Source organism: Anser anser, assembly GCF_964211835.1.
Source record: "Anser anser genome assembly, chromosome: 1".
Lineage (NCBI taxonomy): Eukaryota > Metazoa > Chordata > Aves > Anseriformes > Anatidae > Anser > Anser anser.
In genome coordinates this window covers 101,458,293-101,486,238 of record NC_139720.1, presented here as the reverse complement: position 1 = coordinate 101,486,238, position 27,946 = coordinate 101,458,293, and the positions used below count along the sequence as shown (strand labels likewise).

Here is a 27,946-nt window from a genome sequence, read left to right as displayed (position 1 = left end):
TGCACCCTCAGTAAATTTGCAGACGACATTAAGTTAGGCATGAGTGTTGATCTGCTTGAGGGCAGGAAGGCTCTACAGAGGGATCTGGATAGGCTGGGCCCATGGGCTGAAGCCAATGGGATGAGGTTCAACAAGGCCAAGTGCCGGGTCCTGTACTTCGGGCACAACAACCCCGTGCAATGCTACAGGCTGGGGAGAGAGTGTCTGGAAAGCTGACTGGCGGAAAGGGACCCGGGGGTATTGGTCAATAGCTGGCTGAACATGACCCAGAAGTGTGTTCAGCTGGCCAAGAAGGCCAACGGCATCCTGGCTTATATCAGAAATAGTGTAGTCAGCAGGACTAAGGACTAGGACTGTCCCTCTGTAGCCAGCTCTGGTGAGGCTGCACCTCGAGTACTGTGTTCAGTTTTGGGCCCCTCACTACAAGAAGGACATCAAGGTGCTGAAGTGTGTCCGAAGAAGGGCAACAAAGTTGGTGAAGGGTCTAGAGAGCAAGTCCTATGAGGAGCGGCTGAGGGAGCTGAGTTTGGCGTGGAGAAAAGTAGGCTCAGGGGAGACCTTACTGTACTTTACAATTACTTTAAAGGAGGTTGTCTCAAGATGGGTATCAGGCTCTTCTTCCAAGCACCAGCTGATAAGATGAGGCAAAATGGCCTCAAGTTGCTCCATGGGAGGTTCAGGTCAGTTGTTAGGAGAAATTTCTTTCTGAAAGGGTTGTGTGGCATTGGAATAGGCTGCCGGGGGAAATGGTTGAGTAACCATCCCTGGAGGCCTTCGAGACTTGTAGATGTAGAACTTTGTAGCATGGTTTAGTGGTGGACTTGTCAGTACTAGGCTAAGGGTTGGCCTAGATGATCTGAGAGGTCTTTTCCAACCTGAATAATTCTATGATTTTTGTCTTCATTTAGAGGGGAGATTGGGACCCTTAAAAGTTACCATAAAATGAGAGGTAAAGTATTTTACTAAGTTTTTTTTTTTTAATGATCTTTATCTCTCTAATTTTTATTTTCTTTTTTTCTAAAGATAGTCCCACCAACCATGCTAAAGAGTATGCAATCCAGTGACAACTTTGTTACCCCACCCCATGTTTTTGGGAGGTTACTAGGCAATCCTGGACAGATGGAAAAATCAAGCCTGAGGGGTGCTCTGCAGAATGAGGACATTACAACTTTGTGGGATGGCACTAGATGTTCTTTGCAAAGTTTGATAGTTCACACTTCAGCCTGCAGGTGAAACAGTCAGGCATTCAATCTGTGTGCTTTTCAGGGTTTCTTACATTTCTGCATATTATATATACAGTCCTGCATCTCAAGCAAGCCTTTTCTCCTGCATCTAAGCTTTGCCAGCAAGTATCACCCAACTGAATTTCTCTTAAATCCTAATTTGCAGGGTTAATAGCTTTTCTGGGGTTGTCCTTAGAAGATACAGAAGTGTAAATGGGCATTGTGTTCACAGCCCACAGAAAAAAGTCCAACACTGCCCTACAGAACAACACTATGTAAGTAACTGGAAGTTTCTCCATCTTTCTCAGATCTTAGTCTATCTTCTTCCTTTCCTAAAAGAAACATGTCTGGGGTTGAGAAGAGGTCTCAATCCCTCTAGCACAATCTTTCTTCCTTGCTAGGCATGCCCATAAAAAATACAGTTATGTTACACACTTTGCATCAGGGCATTTCTTAAGATGTTTTTCTCTACAAGCAAATGAAAAGAAGCTTCAGATCAGTTCTTGTATATGAAAAAATGCCAATCCATGAACATAATTTCTGAAACTGTGCTACTTTAATCTGTTTTAGAATAAGAAGTAAATATCCTTGTTATCAAGTTTTGGATGCTTTGTACCCTAGATCCATCTTTTTTTTTTTTCTGTCTTTCAACTGCTTAGGAAATAACTGGTTAGAAGGACTGGTCAAAAGGATTAGACATTTTAAAATGGTTTCCTTTCTATGCTATGTCATGAGGCAGGAAAGAATTGGAGAGCAGTGTAGGAGATGTCAAAGTAGTCAGTGGTCTGTAAGTAGTTAAAATTACATGATGTAGTGCAGTGTCATTCAAAAGAGATCTCACACTTTCTGACTGGCCAGTGTAAGATATTCTGGTTAGCAAGATGAAATGTCAGAGAACATGAAATAATAGAATAAGAACACTAGAATAAGGAAAAATATAAGTATCTTTCTGTATTTTTCTGAGTTAATCAACCAGCTTTTGATCATTCCTTTAAAAATAGCAGGAGCAAAATAAGCTTGGATCATCTAAATAAATATGAGAGGAATCTGGGTTGTATCAGCAAAATTCTTTCCAAAACTTTCTATGATACATTGACGTTAGTTGCAAGCTACTAGAAATGTCAATCTGTCTGTGAAGTACAACTTTAAAATTAAGTAGAATAACAGATTTCTGATAACAACTTGGTATGGCTTTGTCAAAAGTGATGTTTTCCTAGAGGTGGCATGGTCAAGGGTCTTTGACATGATACCTGCTTCTTTCTCCTTACTGGGTAGCCTTACTCCAATCACTTTCGTTGTCTGGGACTTGTCTTCCTGACTTGTAAGAGTGGCTAGAAATTATTTCAGAAATTTCTTGCAACTATGCTTCCTCCATGTGAAACTGACAAATATCAAACTGAATATCAGCTGAATGAAGGTTGATTCAGACTTTCCTCTAGGAAAAAAAATATAAATCAGATTTTAGAACTGAACATTTTTCCCAATTCAACTTTGTGAAATTGCTTGCAAGTGAGAAACATATTTTGCCTAGTAATTCCCTTTTAATTTAATTTGATTAAAAAAAAAAAACTCTCAGTCTGAAGCAAAACACATTTTTGATCCCATTTTTTCCCCTGCAGAATCCTCAGTGAACCAAATAATAAGGACAACTGTAATTCTGAGCCAATTTCAACATAAATCCAATTCAGAAAAAACACTTAAGTATGTGCTCAACTTTAGTGAGATTGACTTTAATGAAATTTAGTAGATTCTAAAAGCTTACCATGTACTTTAGTGGTCTGCTGAATCAGAAGCTAAAGTAGCCCCTGGCTGGCTGCTCCGTTCTCATTTATACTCTTATTAAAAACAAATAAACACTTTCTTTTTGTTGGATGGTTTAATTTATCATTGTTCAGTATGATTTAATAATAAATTCTTTTAGATTTTTCATGGTCTTTTTTTGTTTTTTTCTTACACTTTCTTTCCTTTACACTTCTAGTTCTCTACTGTCCCAGGATGTCTCCCCCCCCCCCCCCCCCCCCCCCGTTTTTCCATTGCCTATTTTCTCTTTGTTATAATTTTTTAAACCGAATAACTATTCCTTCTCCAGATTTCTTCTCTCTCCTTTCATTCTAATAGCAAAAAACTCTCCCATTTTTGTATTTCTTTTGCCTGTATACTATGTGTAACTTCTTCCCGTTAAAGAAGGCAGGGGTGAATAGGGACCTAGAAGGTCCCCAGGAAAGGAAAGTATGATCAACATACGGACAGTCTTGGTAAGTTCATGAGAAATACTGGACTCTAACAAGGACAGAAGTTCTGCTGAACCCATGAAATTCACTAAACACAGATCAGTGGAAGGCAGAGAAGAAAATCAACAATAGAAATGTAGGCATGAGGAGAGGTGAGTGACTGACACAGACAGGCATATGTCCTGCCCTAGTCCTACAGGAAGAGAACAGCAGGTTTTGCTGACTCAACCCTGCAGAGCTGGTTTGTGCTAGCATGTCTCATGGCAGCAGTAGCACAGGGTGGAATACAATACTGTACACTATACGCTGATCCCTGAATAGAACCAATAACCCTTATTTTCATGTGCAATGCACTGGAAGATCAAAGTGATATGCAAGGACTTGTTTATCTTCTATGACTACATTATTCACTTAAGAAATGCTGGCTGGTTCTGTGGAGCTCCACTTCCCTGCTAAAGATGTCAATGAGATAACAAAGACCCATGACATGCAGCCAGTACTGGCAGTACCAAATCCAAAGCAGCAATGTGCAAGCACCCAGCATAGCTCTCCCCTATTGCTCCACCTGCCCTTTGCAGGGATGTACTATATTTTTTACAAGTTTGCAAGGAAACTTTCCATGATTAATTGTAGAAGATGAGGAGGACTAATTCAAACATTTTTTCAATATTCTGCTAAAGATTATTTACAGAATTAATTTTGAACCCTACAGATGCATGCTTTCTGCCCTGTAATGTATGAGAGTTATAGAAATTGCCATCTTTATTCAAAGCAGCATCTCATTTGGTCTGAGACCTCATACCTCATTTGGTGTGAGATCTTGCAGTACTCAGTGTATATATGCTTCAACAATACTGTGCTAGACAATTATAGCATTAGTGTCTCAAGAAATATTTCTAGCTCCACTAGTTAACAGCTGGTTAATATCCTAAGCAGTTTTGTGAATATCAACCCTATAAGTCAGTTTTAGAATAAAATAATCAACATCTTGCTCAGTGTCAGTGAAGGCAGCAGAACTGAGGTGAAGCTGTGGAAAAGGGAAAATATTCAAATTCTAAATTAATCTGCACTTTGAGCTAAGGACTTTATCCACTCTTCTCTGTACAAAAACAGAATGCATAAAAGTGCAAGTATTATTTTTCTTTTAGCACACAAAAACTTATGTGTTTAAAACAGTATAGGACAGAAAATCATCATCCTTTCTGTCAGAGTTCCTCTCTGAAATAAAGCAGGGGATCCCAAGCTTGTCTTTGGTGAGTCTAATTGCTAGAGTTTGCATTCCTTATTTTTCTAATGGAGACCTTTTCCCCCTTTCGTTAGACACATAAGTTTTTCCAATTCATTACTGAAGAAAGATTGGCAAGGATTATCAGTACATCATTGCAGGATGGATGACCCTTTCCTCTGCATCCCTGCATCCTTTCCATATCTAGCACAAAAAATTCCCAGCAGCCTGGGGATAGAAGCAAATCTAGTCTTTTGTGTCATGGAAAGTGCTGAAGAATGCTCTGCTTTACTGCACAAGCTGGCAGAGTACGAATGACCCAAACACTGTAAGCTGGAGCCTGGCTGCTGTACCAATCATCCCCCTACACAGTGGGATTGCTCAGGAGCACTACAGGCCTGTGGGCAGGCTGTGGCAGGGATGGGGCTCTTGACCAGTGAGGAGAAAACTGATGTCAGAACCCCAGGAAGATATACGATGGCTTTCACAGTCTTCACATTCACAGCCCTTTTTTTTTTCCCCATGTTGTTCAGAAATCAGAAGAGACTGTGGACAGGGAACTGTGAGCTGGCACTCCTGCCAAAGGAGCCACTGGGCCTGGAGTACCTTGGCCCAAAGAATCTACATAGGCCTGAGGTAAGCAGGATCATCTGTGCATCCCTAGCAAACACAGCCACATCATTTGACCACAACATCGCAACCCCTAGTGAGCACGGTGCTCTTTTAAAGTAATATTTTAATTTGACCTCTCCCCTCCCCACCTCATTCTGAAGGTGATCTTTCTGGAACACAAAAACAGTCAGGGTCACACTCCAGTGAGCCCCAGCCACCTCACCTGCCTGCCAACTCTGCAGCTATACGCGCTTCATCTCCGGAACGACGGTGTGACTTTTGGAGGCTCCATGCCTCATTTAGCCCTGGTAATGGCCTAATTGGGTTGGAAAAATGCAGGAGCAGGAGCGTGATAAAAAAACAGCTCTGTGGTGCTTATTTAAGCAAGTGGAAAAAGAACAGAAAAGAAAAGAATAGAATAGAAAAGTAAAAGTAAAAACAAACACATTTCCTACCTTGACTAGATATTTATGCATATATCTTTGTTTATAAAAGGAATTGTGCTGACTAGTGGTGCTGCTGTCAGGGTTAACATAGCTAATGAAGGCATGCCAGGACAGGGCCAGACTTAGACATGCATTTCACTTCCAGTAATGGTTTCCATGGGTACAAATTCCCCCCGACCCCTGCCCCCATCCATGGAGTTTCACTCCATCTCTGAATAGTTCTCAGCATTGGTAGGGTGCTTTCATTAGCTACGTGGGAGGGGAAACAAGGCAACTCTGGTGACAGGAGTCACTGTGAAAGATACAGACTTCTCTGTGAGCTCACGTCATAAAACAAATCATAGAATCATAGACTATCTGAGCTGGAAGGAACCCACAAGGATCAATGTTTGTTCACCATTTCTTGGCCATACTTTCCTCTCACCTGGGAGGTTTTTTCTCCCTACAAAAGGAGAACCATACTGCTTGGTCTTGAGTTGCTCCTATGATTATTCATGGCAGTCTATAAATCCCCAAAAGGAAGAAATGCTATCTCTGCCCTCTGGAAATCTCAGGAAAAGAACTGGAGGGAGGCAAGAGACAGCCCATTATTAAGCTTCAAAAGGTACCTCACCCCTTCATTTAGGGTTCTGTTCTCCAGCAACGATACAAGTGCAAGACCAGGTAATGACCCATGCTCGCCTCCACCCAAAGATAAACCTGAAGATCAGAATGCATCTTCATTGATGACGTTTTAGAAATGCTGTGATCCAACAGCAAACAGCACAGAATAAGAATGAGCAGCTGGTAGGAAAAAAAAAAAAAAAAGGATTTTTAGGCAACCTTTTGCCTCCTTTTGGAATCTTGCTGGAATCATTCCTAATGACTTTTTACTCATCTCCTCAGTGAAAGCTTTCTTATTATTATAATTTACTTCTTATTACAATTTCCTTGCTAACTTGAAATAAACTGTGTCATCAGGCTCTTGCTAAAAAGTATGTGCTGTATCTTTCAAGTGTACAGTAACAAAATGACTGTTAAGTTTACCAGGGCTCCTGTGGTAATGCAGACACTTCCCTGTCAAAGCTAGAATAGATCAGCCACAAATGTGTTTCTGGTGGAGTAGATGGTGTAACTGCTTGCCTTGAACTGGCAATTGCCTAGGTACTAATAATGTTGGTAGAGTCACCACGTGCAAGCAGAATGTGTCATCAATCAGTAATAGAGGATTGGTTCCAAAATATAGACTTGGAACTTTACACAGGACAAAATTCCAAAGTTTAGGATGATTGTTAGCCCAATTGACTGGTAGTGTAAAATCAAATGGGAAATGTAAAATAAAGTGCTAAGTGTATCCAATCACAAGCCAAAAATGCACTTCTAAGTACAAAAATATTTATACTAAACCAGAAGCTGTCTGGGCTAGAAGATGACAATAAAACAGTAAAACACTTATCTGCAGCATGGAAGAAAGGGGAAAGTAAATGTTAGTAACAATTTATAAGATAAAATATGCAGGGAACTTATGAGGGAACTTAATAAAATCAAGGCAATACTAATAGTTAACAGAGTTTTATGAGAGAAAAAAGATATTTTTATAAATATTAGAAAAAGCTTCAGACTGGCCATGAGCCCATTGCTAGGTGTGGATGATAAAACTATAAATGGCAATCCAGAAAAGTGGCAATATCCAATAAACATTTTGTCCTTTGCACAAGGACAAAATTGTCCTTGGAATGAAGCTGGAGAATGTATCATCCCATATTACCTCAGCCCAACAAAATTCACTGTAGGTAATAAAAAGAGATGTGAGATGAGATCTGCTAAAATTAAATGTTTTCAAATCAACAGGCCTGGAGTCTTACATAAACTGTATGAGGAGTTCTTCGAACCACTGATGTTGATACTGAACATCTCATGGAAAACGGGGAAAATTCCAAAGGGCCAGAGAACTGCAAATGTATCTAGGTGTTAAATAATTACTAAAGAAGGAATGCCCAGGAAATTTTAGGCATTGTACCCCAATATCAATGTGGATACAATAATGAAATCAATTAAGTTAACATTCTTTCTAAAAATCAGAAAGGATAAACTGAAATTAACATGAATCGTCTTGTGTCCCCCACCTCCCCCTATACTATTTTTATTATGAGAAGCTGCTTGATAAATGCAACTGTGTAGAGTACCAAATGGACTTCTCCAAGGCATATGAGCAAACGCATTTGAAAATTGCAATTAACAGAAAGATTCAAAACTAATTTATGGAGATATCTCAAAGGTTTTTTAAAGGCATTATATCAATGAGTGGGGGCATTTCTATAGAGATCAGTTGGAGATCAGTCTCATTTTGAGTCTACTCAATATTTTTTAACTAGTCATCTAGATAGCAAAATAAAACTGGTTTTGCTAAAAACTGAGAACACAAAAGCTAGCAGTGAAGAGTATAATTTTCATGTATAAATGATCACTAACGTTGGAATATATAAACTACAACTCTCCGATGGTGACCAGTGGCTTTCTGAATTGTGCTCCATAAACTCATCTTTCTGGTAACTCTGCATTGAGATGAACACTACAACCAAATCTCATGTTTCAAGGTTTCTGTTGACGGCCTGAAGGAGGTAGAGAACAGCTCTTTTTTTCTGATGCCCAATTTACCCACACATCCTAGGATGTTTGAGGGAAGACAAAGCTTCATTGATCGGCAGCAGCCAGACTAGGACATTGGAAAAGTTGCACCAGATTCCTGTTAGGACACAAAGACTCTTTCTTTTCTGAAGTGTGTGTGTTGGCCTATCTTGCTCACATGCTGAGGGTCAAATTTAAAGTCAGATATGGAATTAGGAAGGAATTTTCCATCTCACAAAGACTGGCGAGAATCCCAAGTGCAGCTAAGTCACTGTTTTCTCTTCTTATCTCCCTAGACTTCCACAGGGAGATGCAAACAACAAACTTAAACCCAGAGATTTGATAGATTTAAAAGATCTTCAAGAATTCAAACACATTTTTTCAGGGGATGCAATCACAGCCTTGTTTATTGTGATTATATGTGTAGCAAAGGACATGCATAGCATCTGGGTAAAGGAAGGGTACTTATCTCATGAGAGTTTTGCTGCAAGCTCCTCAGAGCATAACGTTTTTGAAAGCCAACATGTATATAGAGTGTGTGCGCCATACATATCACTGTCATGAAATGAGAATGATGTGATAGTGCATTATGCTGCAGATTGTCTATACTTTGGCTGTTGAGGAATTAACTCCTCAGCGGAGCTTTCACATTTCAGCTGTTTAGGCAGCTGTTTTAGAGTATCTAAAAAAGTTACCAGAGAAACTGAAAAAAGTTGCCACTGGTTATAAGTGTTGTAACTACTGGTGTTGACATATCAATTTACTGACAAGGGAAGTGTTTCCTATAGTGTCAGCATTGTAAAAGTTGAAGTCTAGGTCACGTGTATACTTGTCTTGAACATAAACAAAAAGCCCTGATAAATTCCAGATCCAGAGTGCTTGTGCTGTGGGTGCTACTGTAGTGAAGCAGAACAAGCCCAGCTTGATTTTCAGATAGTAGGCTAAACCTGCAGTGTTAGCAATGGTGTGATATTTTGTTTTGACTTAGAAACTGAACAGAACAAAGACAAAGCCTCAAAAGAAGAATAAATATAGATTAGCAAGAGGTCATTTCATTTATAGTTCACTTTTAAGAGAGCTAACTACATTTGCAACAGGAAGTGCAAATGCAGCACCAGAAAACTCATTCTCTAACCCTCCTGAGGTTTCTCAATAAAGTAATGTACAATTTTCTTTGCTTTTTAACTCTACATTCAATACTCAGAATGTGCCTTTGCTAAGCCCAAGTCTACCAGATCTGTAGTTTGATAAAAAAGCTAACGTGATACAAAGCAAAGGGAAATAATCTTAAAATCAATCTGTCAATGGAAAAATGGTCATATAATTCCCCTTCCCACTATTGAAAAGAGAGACCTAAGATGTACCACAGAAATTCACTTGAGCAAATCTGCATTTTTGCAATCTGGAAAACTCTATGAAAATACCAGCAAGACAGTGAAAAAGTACCATCACAATAGTCAAAGAAAGTGACTTGGAGCAGCTAATTTTAATCAAACTGTTACGCTCTCCCATTTATTTATTTTTTAATTATGTCTGAAAACACTGCTAAAATGTCTTGCAAAAGACCTTGCCCAATCACCTTTTAATTATTAATTGTCAAGGCTACTCCTAAATCTTAAGAGGACAGCATGCTCATTTCTCTTGATATTTGGAAAGCTGAAGGAAACAACTTCGAACGAAGCAGACCTACCCCCCCGCCCCCCCCAAATTGGTTTCTGCAGGGAATCAAGGAGAACAAAAATCTAACATTAGCATTTATAACCTCTTTCTGAGCTCAACTTATTAGCAACAAAAACGTGGCTATGAAAACAGTAGGAGGAGGTACACTTTATCAGGAAGATTTCCAGTGTATATGCCCTGTTTCTTGACGGCTTGATTTCTCGCTCAGTCTTTTACTCCTTGTGTATTGGATGAAGCAAAAGAAACTTCTGCTTCCCAAGATAGTAAATAGAGAGATAGCAATTAGCTTTGACCTTTTCAGTGGAGGATGGATTATACTGAAAATGAATCATTGCTTCTCAGTAGAATAAAGGAAGAGAAAATTATTATATATACCGTATAATGGTAATAACACTGTATACTCCTCTCATAGCTTCTCTCCAAGGATCCATGACTTCCTAATGAACATTAAATGAAGTCTTGCCTCACCTCCACACTCTTGGAAGACAAATGGTTCTTCCCCACAATGTGCAGGTGGGAGGATATAATGAACAGCTAATGCTTATGCACCTAATTAAAATAAATGTTTTCATGATTTTATTTGTAAATGTTTATTTAATTTCTGTAAAGTGAAATCAGGAAAAGTATACTATTCCATGCCAGACTCTCTCCATCCCTTCAGCTCTTTGAAGCCTTTAAACAGTGAGCCTGTAAATTCAATTTCTCTGTCTGGAGGCTCAGCAGTAATAGCTCTGTCTGGAACATCAGTATCAAGGGACAGTGAGTGTCTTCAGAGTTTATAGGAAGCCACAAAGGGTTTTCTGGAGAGACAGAAAAGTTTTCTGTTATCCTAAGAATATTATCTTAGAGATAGATTAATAAGAGGGGAATATTATAAAAGTATATTATTTTGATTATCAGGCTCCCAGTAAGAGCACCAAGATTTATATACAGATACAGAGAACAATAGATCCACACCTCTACATGACTTGCCTGGACTCTCTCTTCAGCAGAAATCATTGCTGGTTATTTCAGAACAAGATACACTGAGCTGCAATAATTAACCTTCCACCTCAAGTCTCACCTTCATCTTCAACAGTTTTAAGTTGTTGAAGCACTGATGCAAAAGGACTTCATATTTCTACCAGTAAGTTTCATCATTAGCAATAAATATTCTTATAGCTCTGATTATTTGTCATTTCTTAAAAAATAAATAAATCACTTTTGTAAGCCTGCTATATCCCTGGGTAGAAATATTTTCTCTGATTCTTTAGTTTTGCACCAGTTTACACCAGTCATACAGTATCCACTGTGTACTGCTTTTTCTTTCTATCCTAGCTGAAGGATGGAGATGGGAAAGTGCTCACAAACATATTGTTATGCACATGGTAAGACCATCAGGAACAGACCAAGCTGAAACTGTACTTAGGAGACAAAAAATAAGGAACACTGCTGAAATCCAGAAATGCAAGTTCAGCTCTTCTTTTTCCTATTTCAAAGGTAAGCCATTTTAACTCAGTTGTCTTTACCGTGTTTTTTTTGTTACCATATCTTCTGCCAAAAACTATCAGTTAGACACCATCACAATTATTTATGTACTTGTGTGATTTGTGTGATTAATATTTCTGAATTTATAGTTCATAAACAGATATTTATACTCACATGTTTCATTAATACATTTATGTATTTAAAATCATGTAAACTCAGCAGTGAAGCACTGTCTCTGCCTGTCAATCAGCTGTTCCTGGGTTTGGCCTCACTACTAAGACTATCACCTATGCTGTGTCTTCTGGGATATAGCCATGTTGGATAAAGTTAGCATCATATAAGGCCTGTAAAAATATGCAAATTAAACTTTACCTGCAGCTTTTAAACCACGTAGTTTTTAGGGTAAATTCTGATGTCTCATTTGCAAGAATACTGGTGCCAAACCCATATAGTTACACAGGTCCATCACCTTCAGAATTTCTGGTCTTGAGAGAGGCATCTGTTTAAATGCTTTTTACTATTAATACATTTGACACACATTGAAATGGATCTATCATTGCAGGTAGTACAACTTTTCCTAAGCCAGAACATCTGTAAAATATAGACATATATCTAAAACAACTTCTCCCCCCTTCTCCCCTCTCCGCCATCCCCCCCCCCACCAAAAAAAGTTGCTGAATAAACATGGTTACAGTGTTTGATAACAATAGGACATGGAAATGACAACTGAAACTAAGAAGTGGAGATTCAGTGCTCTCACTGAACACATTGGACTACAGTTTAATCAAAGAGATGCTAATTGTTTATGTCACACCACAATCACTTGCCATTGCAATGGACACTCCAGACAAGGGTCCTCAGACTTGAGAACTGAAGTCAGAAAGAGCTAGATAATTAGGTGTGTTTGAAAAGCCCAGTAACTTCCTAATCAAATGTTGCCCAGTAACTTCCTAATCAAATGTTTAGGTATTAAGTATAAAAATCTCACCCTTGAGAATCTAAGTCTTGCTGAAAAGTGGCAGGAGTTTGGCTTACACCTGTCCAAGATGTATTTATTTACCATGTAGGTGTCATTCAGTTCCAAAGCCACAAGACAGCCACCCCTATAACAAAGCTATGTCATAAATAAATAAATAATCCCTATGTAGTGAATGCTGGCAGAACTTAAGATATTTTTCCATTCAGCGTCAGAAGAATTACAAGACCTTTCCAAGTTTTAAGCCAGAAATGTCAGAAACATTGCTCAGGACAAACATGGACATTGGAGACGTGGACACTTGTCTATAACACACAGTTTCTGGAGATCAGCCATCTCTGCTTGGTGCTGACTTGGCTGAAAGACTTGAACCACCCAAACTTTAGATTACTGTAATTCAATTGTGAAGTGGGTCTTTGTATTTTAACCCCAAACTATACTGTGTATTTGCAAAAATAAAACAAAACAAAACAATAAACAACAACAAAAAAACCCACCACCTTTCCGATACAACTTCTATATGTTTCCATGATTTAATTTAAATAATTTCGTTTTCTGTTAAATCCTGCCCTCATTTATTTTTCAGATGAGTATCACTGAAAACACCTCAAATCTCCCTTATCCCTCTTCACACATGACTATAGTATTCTACCATTTTGCTCATGAACACACCCAGACAAGCTGGCGAACTGCTCAGACCCCCAGATGAAGTCTCCAAAGCTAGGCTTTTAAAGTAGACTGAAGAACATACACTTGCAGAACATGAACTTCAAATGTGGTCTGCCACTGGTCAAACCACACAGCAAGAAGTCTGAACCAAATTTACCAATATTGAAAAGGTTTGACAATAGGAAATTCAGGATCCTAGTGAGAAAAATGCACAGTACCAAAAGCCAGAAGTTAGATTAAAAGAGTACACAGTTTGAATCTCATCAGAGAAGAGGAACATCCCACCCTCTTTACTTGCCATCTTATTCCATGGCAATCTATGTAGCTCCCAACTTAATTGCTACCTGCAAATCTTTCAACAGGTCATTCATATGTTCTGTAGCAAATCCATAATTCAGGATAAAAAAACTGATGAGCAGTTAACCAGACAAAACTAAGTGTTGATTTGCTCACAAGAGAGCATCAATTCTCTGACTTGAAAAGCCTGACCTGGAGTCAGTTTTGAAAAGAGAGTTCAGTCTCTGTCACTCAAGTCTTGCAGTGCCAGTTGGCATAATCTCTAAACTATTTTTCAAAGCATGTTCAATGTAATGCATTCATATGATTATTATAGTTACAGATATTTTATTTATTTATTTATTATTATTTTAATACCAATTTTTAAATAACATAGCTTACCTGAAATGCTCAAAAGGCAGGTAAAGACAAAGTTGAAGTAGCATGTCTGGTTCAAGCTCTATTCTATTTTGTGAATACAAAAGGGTTGTTCAGAAAAATAAGAAAATTTCTTTCTCTTGGTATCATGTAACCTTGAAAGGATCCATTAGTTGCATAGATGTTTTCTAACTTCTAAACTAATAATATTTTAAGACTACGGAATAGTGAATAATACATGAAGAACAGCAAAGGAAATTTACTACTGATAAAAATTTATAAATAAGTATTAAATCTGTGTAAAGTTAATTAAAATTTCAAAATCTGCTATTAATTTTACTTATATTCTATTAGTAATAATCTGATTACTTATGTGTGATTAAATGATTCTGGAATTAGGATGCAAGAGCAGGAGCTTTTCTCCAAATCCGAGCTGAACCTGAATGATTATTTTGCCTCTTTGTTTAAATGAGTTCAAACAACTTCTGTCATGGCAGCACCTGAACTAGAACTGAACTGAAAAATTAGCTAGCTCAGCTCCACAGCATGAGCTAAAGTCTGTACAGATCTATTTGTCCATTGTTTCATTTTTCAATTAGATGAGATTTGCATTATCATATAATTTTTATTTATACACTCATACAGTATTCCTAGAATAATATCATGTCAAGCAGCTGTTATTATCATTTTGTAAGTATCACTGTAGTATCTTGGAGCATGCAGAATTTTTTGGAAGAAATGGTTGTAGGATAGTTCATTTAACAATCTGCAGAAGAACCACAAGATCTTTCTGTTTCTTCAGTCATAGGAAAAATAGAGGTATATTGAATCAGAGTTAGGATTAGACCTGCCATTTGATATAGTTATAAATTTTGTTCAGAGTGAGGAAATCTATATATTTTTTTCATATAATGATTATTCTAAACCATTTAAGTTGCACTGTAAACATGCACCAGGATAAACAGATGTCAGGACTCCAACAAACTCTCAAGACTTGCAAACTAAGTAAGCAGTGGAAGACAGATTTATTTTTTACCTTTTTAAGATCTACACAATACATGTATAAAATTATTTTATTACTTTATTAATGAAAAATAAAGATAGTGGAAAGCAATGAATCTCGGCATCTGTTACAACCTGTAGGTTAAACATTTAACTGAGGAGGAACTACGAGCTGCAACAAACAATTACACGTTAAGTAAATGTTGCTGTACAAGTCATGCCCAGATTCTCCAAGATGTTCTTGGCATAAGGCCAGATGGGATGGGGTGAAACAGAAATAACTTTATGACATCTTTGCATTTCCCCAAATCCAGTAATAAACAGGGAGGCCAGCTTCAGCCCTGCATGCTGCTGTATAACTACAGGATCACTCTGCATCACTCAGTTGCCCATGATTCCGACAGGGTTTTTAACAACTGAGTACCACTGGGGGAAGGTTATCTTTAACTCCCATGGGTATTTTCTCTAATTACAGAAAAAGTTAAGGGAGTTAGCAGGTACTCAGGAGATTGGTCTCTAAATTTTAGAAACAACTTAAAACTGTAATCCACAAACTTTTTGGATGAAAAGCGACAAAATATTAACATGAGAGCACTTAAATTTAAACTGGACAAAGTACATAGGCAAAGCAGAGAGATCCCTTAGGGTCACTGTGTTCATCTTTGACTTCTATCAGTCCACAATACCAAAAGAAAAAGATTAGAGCATGAGTTACCTAACCCCACTGTCAGCTTTATTAGTGAAACTGTTTCTTTAAGTAAGAGAGATGTATCTCATAATCCCTTTCTCCAACAGGACGTGAACTCTTGCTCACCCAAAATACTTAACCTAGGAGGAAATGTGCATTGTTGGGTACACAACGGCACTGCTATGTTAGACGCTTAACCAGTAATTATGTCCTTTTTCTTTCCTCGTTATTGTTGCTGTGATGTTGCCTGAATAACTTTACTAGTTGCTTTGCTTCTGAAGAAGATGCTACATTATTAGCTTAACCATGATAGGGCTTTGTTAGCTGGTGACTACAAACTGAAGTAAAGACAAATTATTTAAAGCAAAAAAGAAATTCAAGAGCACAGATATCAGTGGGCAAAAATAAATAAAATAGGTTTTTAAATGTTTTATATGCTCACGGAAAATTCTCCCTGTCATCTTTGGGCCTGGAAATCAGACCACTTTCAAATTCGAATGCAAACTGCCATCTAAACCCGTATTTAGACCAATAACATGAATCATAATATGAACACGAGTACCCAACAATAGAGATCTGAAAATTATTGTTGTATATTTTTTATATTTTGATAATCCTTGATACAAAACGGAAACCCATTATGTTATAATTATACATTTTTAAAAGCTTTTTCAGATCTTTTGATGAAAGACAATATTGGATGCCAAGCCATTGTCAATGGTTTTTACTGTCTAGAATTTTATGTTCAAATCCTGGATCAATTCAGCCATATCTTCTTGTTTCTGAGGCAGCTATTTAAATATGCTGTGATTTACTACGAGGAGAGCTTTCAGACAAGGCCACATAATGTAGGGCTTTTTTAAAAAGCTATGATAAAAACAAAATCTTAATATTCCATGTACTGCGTGCAAGTGCATTCACTTCATAATTTGTAATATATTATTATTTTTAATGGTCATTGCTCCAAGATTACCTTCCAGTCTGCAAATTGTTAACAACAACAACAAGTTGTTAGAACAAATTGTGCCCTCAGTGTCACCTATGCTCTTCCATATTCTCCTGTCTGGTGTTACAACTGCCACTTAAAAGTCAGTAATTTTCTAGGCAATGCTAATGAAAAGAGAGGGTACAAATAGTTGTGTCAGCTCTGCTTGTTTTGCAATGCTAATAGAAACCACAGCGCTCAGGATGTGTTTTTTTCTTTTGTAAGTGCAGCTCTCACCTTGATAAATATAACAACAGATGTATTGAATAAGAAAATGGGACTATTAGAAATCACATCCCAGAATAAAATTTCACTCTAAAAATCGCAAACGGTAAAGATATCACAGTATTGCTTACATGAGAGATAATTTGGCAAAACCATAAAACTTTCAGGAAGAAGACATTTCAGAATAAAATCTTTAAATTACTTTGATATAGTGGCATTAAAATAATCTATTCCACAGTAATAATCTTTGTCAATAATCTCTTCTCCCAGGATGTCATTCAGAGGAGAGTATGTCAGTACCTAAACTATGGCTTTTAATATTGTGGTTTTGGATCTTTAGTATCATTTGCCACGCACTGTCACCACCCCACAGGTTCTTAAAAAATGTTGTCAAATGCAGCCATCACCAACTCAAGTCCTCACCTAGAATCATGGCAACTAAGTGTTACTCCTCAGAGTCATTAAGAGGCAGTAAGTCTACTCCTACAAATAATGTGCTGATGTACAGAGCAAGGAACAGTTTATTAGGAGAGAAAGGAACAACATATTAAATACAAAAAAGTTGTGATATCCTTACACAAATAGCAAACGGGGAGCACTCAGGCTTGCAGTCCTTAGTTTTACCTCAGTGACCTCGCACACTCCCATAGCCATGAAAGGTACAAAGTTCTTTTCACATTTCACTTGGACAGGTCTGTAAGAGAGCAGGCAGTGCCAGTGGTGTGCCTACCTCAACTCCCACCCACGGTTGCTTCTTTTCAGGATTCCACAGCTGCTCCAGACCCTCTCGCTACTGCTGGTTTTAGAGGTACCACTGCAGGACCTCTCATCACACTACTCTGCCCAGCTACCTTGTTCAGCACTGTAGACGTAATGTCAGACATCTAAATTCAACCAGAGCAATTCCAGTTTGACAGGTACTGAAATCTGGCTAGATCCAGGCCCCTACCTAAATTCTTTCAGCTCTATCATTGCATGGAAGGTGTCCAACAACATGGAGAACCTCTGTACCTCTTCTCCCCATATATTTCATCCATGACCCTCACCAGAATGTATCAGTATTTCTAGTTGTATTAAACTCCTCCCCATTCAGAGTACCTTGCACCCAATATTTGTTGCTCTTCCGTCATAAAATACTTCCTCGCCCCAAATGAAAACTTAAATAAACTTTATGAAAGCAACAACAATAGCTACAGCAAAACAACCTCATAGACCTGCTTCAATCTGTCTCTTTCCAATAAAAGTTGATAGACTCTGCCTGTATGAGATTCCAGACATAGAGCTACAGATACATCTATGGTCAGAGCATGAACTCAGCAAGAATGTACCTGTGACTTTGTTGATCAGGAACCAGGTGTTTTAACTTGAATCACAATTTCCAGTTAAATTAAACACTTCTAACTCTCATGGTCGTGGATCGAAATGTCAACACATAAGTACAGTGAAACAAATACAGTAAATGTTGCACACAGTCCAGAAGAGGAAGCAATTGCAGTTATTAATACCAAGGAACTGAAGCTCAAATGCTCAAATGTTCCTGAGATACTTGTTATCCACTTCAGGCACAGAAATTTTTCCACCCTCAAAGTATCACTCAGATGCTGCCTAGCCCTGGATGGTAAAGATATCTTCTCTGCATGCTAACACATTGACGCTATGCCTCCTGCACCTCTTCATAGAGAGACTCTGCCAAAGTTCTCAAACTGAAAGCTCCGAGGCAGCATATTCAAAATACATGCTCTGATCTAACTGTGGAGAGAGGAGGGCAAAGGCTTCTCCTTAAGATTAAGCAGAGATTTTTGATAGCTTTTCAGAGGTGTAGGTATGCAAATGTCCATGAAAATGGACATGATACATCAGATACCATTAAATGTGCAAACAAGCCTTCCAAGAAATGGAAGCAGCAGTTTACCTTTGCTAGCTGGTACAATTACTCAACCTAACACTGTCCTGGGAAGTAAAAGCAGCAGAATCTCTTATTGGTGTATTTATTGAAAACATAAGTCTAAATCATATCAAAAATTCATGCCTTTACATTCACCTATAGATTCACACATCACTGTTGCTATTAATGTTTGTGTCCTTATTACAATGTTTTAGACAAGGGTAACATATAGAGTGATGTATTTAAAGGATGTTGTGGTGCAATGGGTAGAAACTATTTCTGTTGTTTAGAAACCAACTTTATATCCAGGTTGTCATCCACTAACTAGATCCAGCCCCTTCAATCTCTAATTCATAAAACAGAAGAATTACAGTTGTCTTCCTATGGTAAAATAAGGACTGTAGGCAGGTTGCCTGGAATCATAATAAAAGCAGCGGAAGATTTAGGATTACATCTTGGTTTATAAATCTATGCTTTTTCCTTAGACTGAAGGCTACTAAATAGAGAAAACTCATCAGCAGCGTTTGATGTTTTATCATTTATGCAAGAATATGACAGTCTTGCAAAGTATATGAATATGAAGTCCCACAAATACCATGACACATGGTATTTGTGGGACTTAAATGTGGTGTAGGTTAGTTGTCCTTAGTTGTCCTTTGGGAACTGTTGCCTTTCTAATATGAAGTCTCCTGGAAGGAACTACTTCCATTATTCAAAATACTTTCAAAACCCTTGTATAGAGAGAACAACATCTGAGCAAGCTGCCCCAGTGCATGGCATAGAGTGAGTGTACTGCTTGATGTAGACTGGATATGGTTTAGTTAAATTCCTCCTCAAAGGCTACAGGTAGAATATGTTGTAAAATTTAAACAAAGAAAGATAGATCTGAAAACTAGTTTAGTATTGCAGGGCTTGGATGGCTGGCTCGCTCAGGGTTAGTCAGAAGTTCCTTACAAATACCAATTGAACAATGTTCAAAATATTTAAAAATGCATGCAGCTAAGCAGTTCACCTTGAAAACAGCTACCATAGTGGACTGCATGTGGTGCGTGTAGACCCATAGAGCTTCCAACAATTCTCAAGTGAGGCCAAAGAACAGAGCAGAAATGTGCATTGTATGTGATAGCAATGAGGTGAGAGGTGAAAAAAGATGGGAATTAGAAGGCAATCCCTGCCAAAAGCACCAACTACTGAGACACTGTTTTCGATACTTAAGCCTGCCTACACAGTGTGCTGTTAGAATATCAGAGAAAACTGCACCAGCCTGGCAGAGATAACACCAAACTTACAGAAGATCCGTACCCTTCCAGGACACAGCAGCTGTGGGCTAGGCAGTGTACTGTTGTGCATCTAAAATGACAGTCACTGTGTATTTTAAAGGACCCTGAACATTTTTGGGAAGAGGGAGGGGTGTTGATGAAATTGTGTGCAAGATCTACATCATCTCAGGCTTCTCAAAGATGAATTTAAGTAATGCTGGATGAACATGAAATCTGTTACCTCTGTCCCCGATCTGTAACTTCACTGGTGAACCCCATCATCACCAAAGCCCATGCTCTCTTTCTGCCTTGCCTCTGTGGAGATCTGTGTGCAATGGACCATGTGAATGCAGCCATGAGTGGATGCTCCTGAAGACCTTCTAAATTTGCTGAACACTTTGACACTAAAAGCTAGTGTAAGAGGCACAGATTTGTTGCACATTCACTGAGACAGTCAGTTGCTCCCATCTCCATCACCTGCTCATGCTTCCAGTTGGTGCTAGAGGAGCTAGGAGTAATGGGGCTGGAGGAAATCTCTCCATAATACTACATGCCTCCAACAGCTTATCTTCAGTGGTGCTCCTTTTGCACAGGCAATTCTCAAACAAAGCAACTTCTCAAACAAATGCTTAATTAATGGTGTCATGCCACTGGTAAGACAAAGGATGGAAAAACAGAAATGGGGAATGAATGTCACCTTTTCAAGCAACGTTGCAAAATGAAAACAAAGTACAGAGAACAGAAAGCAGAAAATGCAGTTTATTTGGTAGTTGGAGGAAAGGACTATATCTGTTAAACTCTGCCCTGAAGAGATGATGACAGGAAATGAAAAGATAAAATGTCTTTCATCTCCTTCACCTAATCTGCCTGGGAAAATCTCAGCACTTTATAACAAGGACCAGCTCTTTTTCTGTTTGCAGAGCACATTATAGACGAGTATTCTGGTTTCTGACATGCCCTCCTGAGAGAAGTAATGGTAACAGCAACATGTCAGCAGCCCTGCTGCTTGCAAAACCCAGCACACTGCTCTGAGCAGTATCATGGTGCTAGAAGGACTTGCAGACTTAAAGCAGAACGTGGGGAGGGCTTTTTACAGCAGAGGTGATTTACACCAGCAATTTAATGTTAGACTTTGCTTTGGGTTGCTCCTGAATGTTCTGTTTCTCATAAGAGGTATGTAAAGGATCCCAAAGAACTTAGGTTCCCAATATTTTAACTCAAAATATCAAGCGTTCAAGTATATTAGCGGCACAATAAAGAAACAGAAGCATCAGGTGTCAAACCTGATGCAAACTTTCTTAGAGCAAACTTTCTGTAGATAAGTAGAAACGTTCTTTGATTATTCATGATTAACATCTGTAGTCAACTGACTAGAGTTATATGAATTCTTGTATATTTGGTTTGCTCAGAGTAGTTGGTGCATCTGTTAATATCTCTTAATCCTCATATATTGCTAATTGTAAGTTTTAAGTGCAACTATTAAAATTTACTAATAATCTAAACTAAGAATAAACTAAAATTTGCAGATCCTGTAATTTAAGGAAGCGTAGAGAATTTCTTGTTACTCATTATGGGCCATTTAATGCACTCCTACCTTATTAAGCTGAAGTAACTGTGTTTCTAGATGCTGACTACCAGTAAAAATCTCAAAAATAGTCTATTTGTGTACACTATTACACAAATCAAGCATACAAAGGAATTCCTGCAGACAGTAGCAGAGAGAGTGAGCTAATTTCAACAGATGCCAACATTTTAGTTGCAATGAGCAGTATATTCAGATGGCTTATCTATTATTTTGGTGGTGAGATGTCTCTGAAGAGACTGAGTTTCTTTTTTATTTTTATTTTTTATTTCAGGACCATCAGTGTACCTTCCTAGCTGACTCACAGCTATGTATTCATTTTTGGAGAGGACTGAATTATGTTTCATGACTGTTCATGGGCTGCATCATAAATTCAAGACTACACACTCCCCTCTTTCCACTGATCTCCCACAGATGCCAAAAGGAAGCTTGCACAGAGATCAAAGGAAGAATCTGGGCTCTGTGTAGTAAAATAAAACTTTCAGTTGTTATTTTTTACATCACATTTAGAATTGCTCACTGGAAAATATTCTCTTTGCTAGAATTACTGCTACCCTTGCTCCTGTCTCTTTTCTCTTCCTTCCTTCTTTCTTTTCTCTGGCTTTTTTTTCTTCTTCTCTTTTTATCTGCCACCACAAGTTCCCATTCCCAATGCAATGCAGCAAAATGGTGGGTGTTGTAATGGACACTCTTAGCATGTGAAGTGCCACCATAACCATGAGTACTTACACTTTGAGAAGTCCTGGGGAGCAATGGTTCAAATCTACTTCCAGACTTAGGACACAGCACAATGGCCTTTACTCTCTGCATAAGAGAATGCTGCAGGACTGTATCTACAATGTCACACTTGTGTTAAAAACAAAACAACAAAACAACAACAAAAACAAACCCAAAGCCTCCTCCCACCCCAGCCACACATTTTTCAAAAACCCAACAACCCAGGCACTTACTAACTGCCATACCCATATCATACACTCACCCAGGTGTTCAGCATCTTGTCCACCAAAGTACTCAGCATCAGTGCAATGAATTGTATGCAGAAATAAGTTAATATGTCAATGCCAAGTGCCCCAAGCTAACTACAGATGATTAGAAAGTATCAAGTTAAGTAGCATGAAGTTTTCCCTCCAATTGCAAACAGGATTTTGATCAGTAAAGCTAGTTTCAGATACAGGGGACCTAGTTGTAAGATCCACTTGAAGAATGCAAAACCAAAGCAGTCACATGATCCTATGCATCACAGCAGTCAATTGAAACCTCCTCAACATGGTGGGAAAAAGGACCAGAAAATTCTGAAACTTCCCTTTGCTTTCATGTTCCCATATGGTAATTAGGCTTTGAAACAATACAGAGTTTTTGGCATGGAAATTCAATTGTGCTTTAAAAAACCCTATTTCTAGATGAGATGTTTCCAACAAGACCACATAAAATGCTGTCCTTAACCCCACTTTTGAAACAGGAAAACTGAAAGGAAATAGTTTGCTCAAGGTCGGTGTCCAAACCCAGAACAAGTTCTGGAATTGTCTTTAGAATTAAGTCACTAGATCATATTGCTCTCACTTGCATTTCACATACACATGAAAAGATTACAATCTCATATTTTGTGAGCTGAGCAATTCAGTCATCCTAACTTTCTCAACTGAATAAAATGTGTTCATACGGAATTAGCCCTGATATATCAGAAGAGAAGATTTTGATACTAGAGCTACCACTCTGTCAATGCCCTCCTCAATCTACTTTGAGTATTAATAATGTTCTTGCAATCCTTGGCACAAATTAGTGCAGGTAAAGCATTCCTCACTCTTGCAGTTAATAAGTGACAGAGAAAGTCCATCAACTTATGCAGAAGAGGTAGTTTGCAGCCACCAGTACACATGCAGATGGGATGGGAGCATACTGAAAAGCTCTTACTGTCTCATTTGACATTTTTGCTTATATTTCAGAAGATATTTCTAACAAGGTAATCTAATATCAAGAAAGCATTTATTTTTGAGAATGGTGCAAAGCATGTCAGACTGACAGACCTGGAATCTTCCACTGAGCCTTAAAATTTACTGTGGAAAGTAACTAAACAATCTTCTCCATCAATATCACTCTACTGCTGCTTTGAGAACAATGCCAAAATTTTGCCTGGATGCCACCCATTCTGCCACTAACCTTAGAAAAAATTATAGGTGGACAGTTCGGTGTCAAATACTGCAATGAGATCCAACACACACTTTGCACTAAGTTGGGATCACCCTAGGAAATATGTAGGTGACTTCAAATGTTTCCTCTGAACAGGCATCAGATCCTTTTACTGCCATTCAGTACACCTTGGCAAAAATATTCTTAATAATCATCCTAACCATATTTTTCCCCTCTCACAACTAAAAAAGAAGTATGGATACAGACACCACAACACTGAGATCAATGACCACATCCCAGAAGATTCACTGGGAGCAGGACCGGATCCTGTCCCGTGGGCTGGAACTTGCATTTCTCATTGAAAGGAGAGCTTAGTAATGCAGCTTGGTGAGACTGCAGAAAGGCAGGACAGAGAGGGAAGAGTCCACAGCTGCCCAGCCCCAGCCTAAATCAAGAACAGGATTTATGGACTCTAATTCCTACTATTAGCATAAACACTTTCAGGGACACTACACTGTCTGGGAATTAGCCTTAGCAATGCCTCACTAATATTCCCCTGACCTCACCCCTCCCAGCACATCCTCTTTGCATTTACACCAGGTGGTGAAACTCGAGTAGCTGGCAAAAAAAGTCCTGACTGTGATAGAGACACAACCCAAACTGAGAAATCAGGGAAGGCTGCACTTGCAAAGCCACTCTCCTCCACACCCATGACAGAACAGGAGCATCACATTGGTGCTGCTGGGATATGTGGGGTTACTGGCTTGTCCGTTATGTCTCCTGCTCCTCTGAGTGCAGCCTGGGTTGTTCAGCAGGGTTAATTCTAGTTTGTGCAGTAAGCACGCAGAGGCAGGTTTGGGGGGGCAGAACCTGACAGTGAGCAGGTCTGCACATACTGGGCCGTCTGTTTCAGGTTGGAAAAACATCAAAAACGGAAACATTTCAAACGATTAAATGTATCAAATGAATTCTAAAGATCATATCCCACATCCACAGAAGTAAGAATGAAGGTTTTAAGGAAAGACTCTTAAGTTTTTTGAAATCTCTTCAGATGTACGGTAACATTTGTTTTGAGTACTGTTTGGAGTTCCTCAAACAAGGCTTATGATTCGGTATACACGGTATCACTATTAGCTGTTTTCTATCGGGACAACCTGAGGCGATATTTTTCCCCACCACGTGTGATTTCAGTAAAACGACCTGTTGCTCTTCAAAGTTTTGTTTTGAATTACGGTTCTTCGCCTCAATATTATTTCTAGATAACTTCAGCCAGAGAAAACACCTCTGAGCTCTACGGCGATCTCTTCTTTTGCCTGATCGTATCTGTACCACAAGCCACCCTGCCCCAGATTTGGGGAGGGGAGGCGGAGAGGGTCCATCCGAAGAGTCACGTCTGCATCCGGCACTGCCGGCCGGGCTCAGTCAGCCGGGGATGCCCCTCGCTCCCCGTCGCCCCCGACTCGCTCCCCCACCCCGCTGCTCCTCCGCTCTCCTGCACACCCAAAGCCCAAGCCCGGCGCTGCGCTGCCCTGCGGGCTCCCCCCTCCCGGGCACGGAGCAGACCCCGCGCCCCGTCCCTTCACCGTGCGCCCCCAGCCCCCAGCAAGGGCGGGCTGCTCCCGGCGGCAACGCTTCCCGCCCCGGCCCCGCTGCCGGGCGCTCACCCGCCCCCTTGCCCCCGCTCCCCGCTCACCTCGTCCCTCCGCCGGGGCTGCTCCTGCCGCCACCAGCGCCTGCCCTTACTCCGGCGCTGGGCAGGGCGGCGGCAGCATCCCCCGCCGGCCCCCCAGCTGCCGCGGCGGCACTTGCAGCCTCACGGGAACCGGCGGCGAGGGGAGGAGGGGGGTGGGGGAGAGAGAACCCCCTGGCCAGGGCCCCGTCCCAGCCCTCCCCGCCGCCTCCGGCACCCGGACCCGTTCCCACGGGCCACGCAGGCGGGGCGGGCGGCGGAGACCGCGGGGACCCGCCCGGGCGCGCCCCGCTCCGAGGCTCGGCAAAGCCCGGCCGGGGCACCGGGCACACCGCCGGGCGTGGGGTGGTGGGCGAAGCCGACACCTCTGCTCGGCTTCACCAAGGTTTTTTGCAGCGGGGCTGCCCCCACGGGCAAGTTCCCACGCGGGGCAGCGATGCGCCGGGTGCTGCGTGTGTGCCGGCACTCGCCGGGCTGGCACCAGAGCCCGGAGCTCTGTGGCGGGGATATTGCCGTGGGGAAGGAAAGCATCCCTCGCTCCGTTTTCCAGAGGGTAGAAGCGGGGTCGGACCCCAGTTCACGCTGGGAAATCTCCAGCCTTCTGCTCCCTGTTTTTCCCCTGTTGCTTGAACTTGATGCGGTGAAGACGGTGCCAGACCTGGATCTCCGAAACAGAAAATCCTCAGCTCTGTCTGTACAATGTTGTGTGGTTGTGTGCATACGTATAATCCCACATTTGCTTTATTCACCCAAATGGACAATTTATTTGGATATTAAGAAACGAAATACAGAAAAAAACGTTTTCATCAGTATTTGCTAGCACTTACCTTACACTTCTTTTCACATCCAAAGTTCAACATTGGTTGAGAGCCACACCATCTTTTGGGATCATTACACAGTTTGTATCTGAAGCTCATCTCTTAGGCGTATATCTGAAGCTTATCTCTACTGCTTTTTTTAAGATATCATGCTGCGTGTAGCTCTATACTCAGATTCTTATGCCATTCTGCAGCTCAACCCCAGTGGTCTGGATATGTTCCAAGGGTTTAGTTTCAACTTTCCCAAGATAATAACAATGAAAATGTTGTCAGAGTTTCAATGTACTGGTGAGAGTGACACTTAGAATATATTAAAAGTGTATGGTAGTTTTCATCCTGAAGAGTAGACACAAGACCTTCACTTCTGAAAGAGATTCACAAGGCCTAACTTTAGTAAATGACTAGTCCACATATTTTTGCAGAACTGCCAATGCTTTCAAACCCACCTGGATCCTCAAACAGCATTGCACAAATCAGGAAGCAGTTAATTTTGCAGTTAATTTATTTTCCCATTTCTACTGCAGTACAATAATTTTTTAAAGAAATAGAGCAACATCCTTAGGAGTTATTAAAGTATAATTCTATAATCATAATGAAAGGACCACAGTTTCCAGATTAAAAAAAAAAAAATTTTACAGATTGCAAAGGTGAATGAATAACTCTTAATCATGCTTAATTGGAAAAGGTTCTAGAGAAAAGGTTTAGAAATGCAGAGAATTCATTGTTAAGGTTAAACTAAACATCTTTAGGCACCCAAGCAAATCTAGCAGTTATAGGCAGCAGTCTAATGTGTTAATGTTTTGAATCCCAAACAAAAATAAACTCTTCCATTAAGAAACATTAGAGATTTCTTTGTACACCATGTTTTTGGAGTCACATTTTCCAGGACTACACCACAGCATAGCAACAAAACTAAATTTTCTAAAGTCTGATCTCTGGTTGTAGAGAAACTGTAGAAGAAGAGGAAGTTGATTATTTGGAGCAAACACCTTGATGTAGTTATCTGACACAGGCAGAAATAATGGAAGAAACCAAAACATTTAAAGTAGGAAAGGATCCAGGCCAGATGTCACAAAATGACTGTGGTGCCTTTCCAAACTTCATCCACAATATCTGACAGACAGATTTTGTTTTATTCATTGCTGCGCCAGCCCCGCCTAGCCAATGGTGGAAATTATGCCATAGATTTTCTCTAGCTCCGTGGAGGAGACCATGGACTGGAGTAGCATCTGTAGCCACCTAGACCTAGCTGTGGATTTATGCGTGTAGCGCAACTTACGCTCAGCACTAAGGCAAATAGGGTCTCAGGGACTCTCCCTTATGGCACAGTTGGACCAGCTCATGTAGGTAGCCAGCTCTTTTGATGTTGCCTTTGATGGCCCCTGGTCAGGGATAACTGATCTGTTGCATGACATTGCAGACGCATCTTACATCATCTGTGAGGATGACTTTCTCCCCTCCAAGTTAATCTACTGAGTAACGAGAATAGGAAATGTGCAGATGCCATGAGGTGACAAGAGTCCCACAGAAGCAAGGGGAATGGTAAAGTCATGTGTTGATTTGAACAGGGCAGGTGACAGCTTATAAAGCAGAGAAGTAAGGGTTGCTCTCTGCATATAGGGATTTTGTTCTTGCACTGATGGTCCCTACTAGGTGTGAAGGACAAAATAATACTACAAATGGAGCTACAGAAGGATTTTCCTGCAAAAGCTCTGCAGAGGGTTAAGAGGACAGTTACATCCATATCTCTAACCAGCAAGCTCTGGACAAAGACGTAGGTGACCTCCCAAACAGAAGTCTTGCAGCTCTCAAGGGCAGCAGTTAGGCAGAAGGGTGTATTGGCACTAGGACTAGCTTGGTGCTCCAGTAAGTTAGCCTATTATCTGTGCCTCTTA

General features: G+C 40.0%; 1 protein-coding gene across 5 annotated transcripts in view; it reads right to left on the bottom strand.

Moving 5' to 3' along the window:
* Window positions 1-25,471, bottom strand: part of CASR (calcium sensing receptor) — a 72,417-nt gene extending 46,946 nt beyond the window's left edge. For 2 of the 5 annotated variants that reach the window (XM_083826505.1, XM_083826503.1), the window contains exon 1: window positions 25,237-25,471. The gene's annotated coding sequence lies outside the window, so the exon portion shown is untranslated. Of the gene's footprint in view, window positions 1-579; window positions 2,199-22,145; window positions 23,455-25,236 lie in introns of those variants that run through there. The other 3 variants (XM_083826502.1, XM_083826504.1, XM_083826506.1) reach the window with 3 other exon arrangements.
* Between the last annotated feature and the right edge of the window lie 2,475 nt (window positions 25,472-27,946).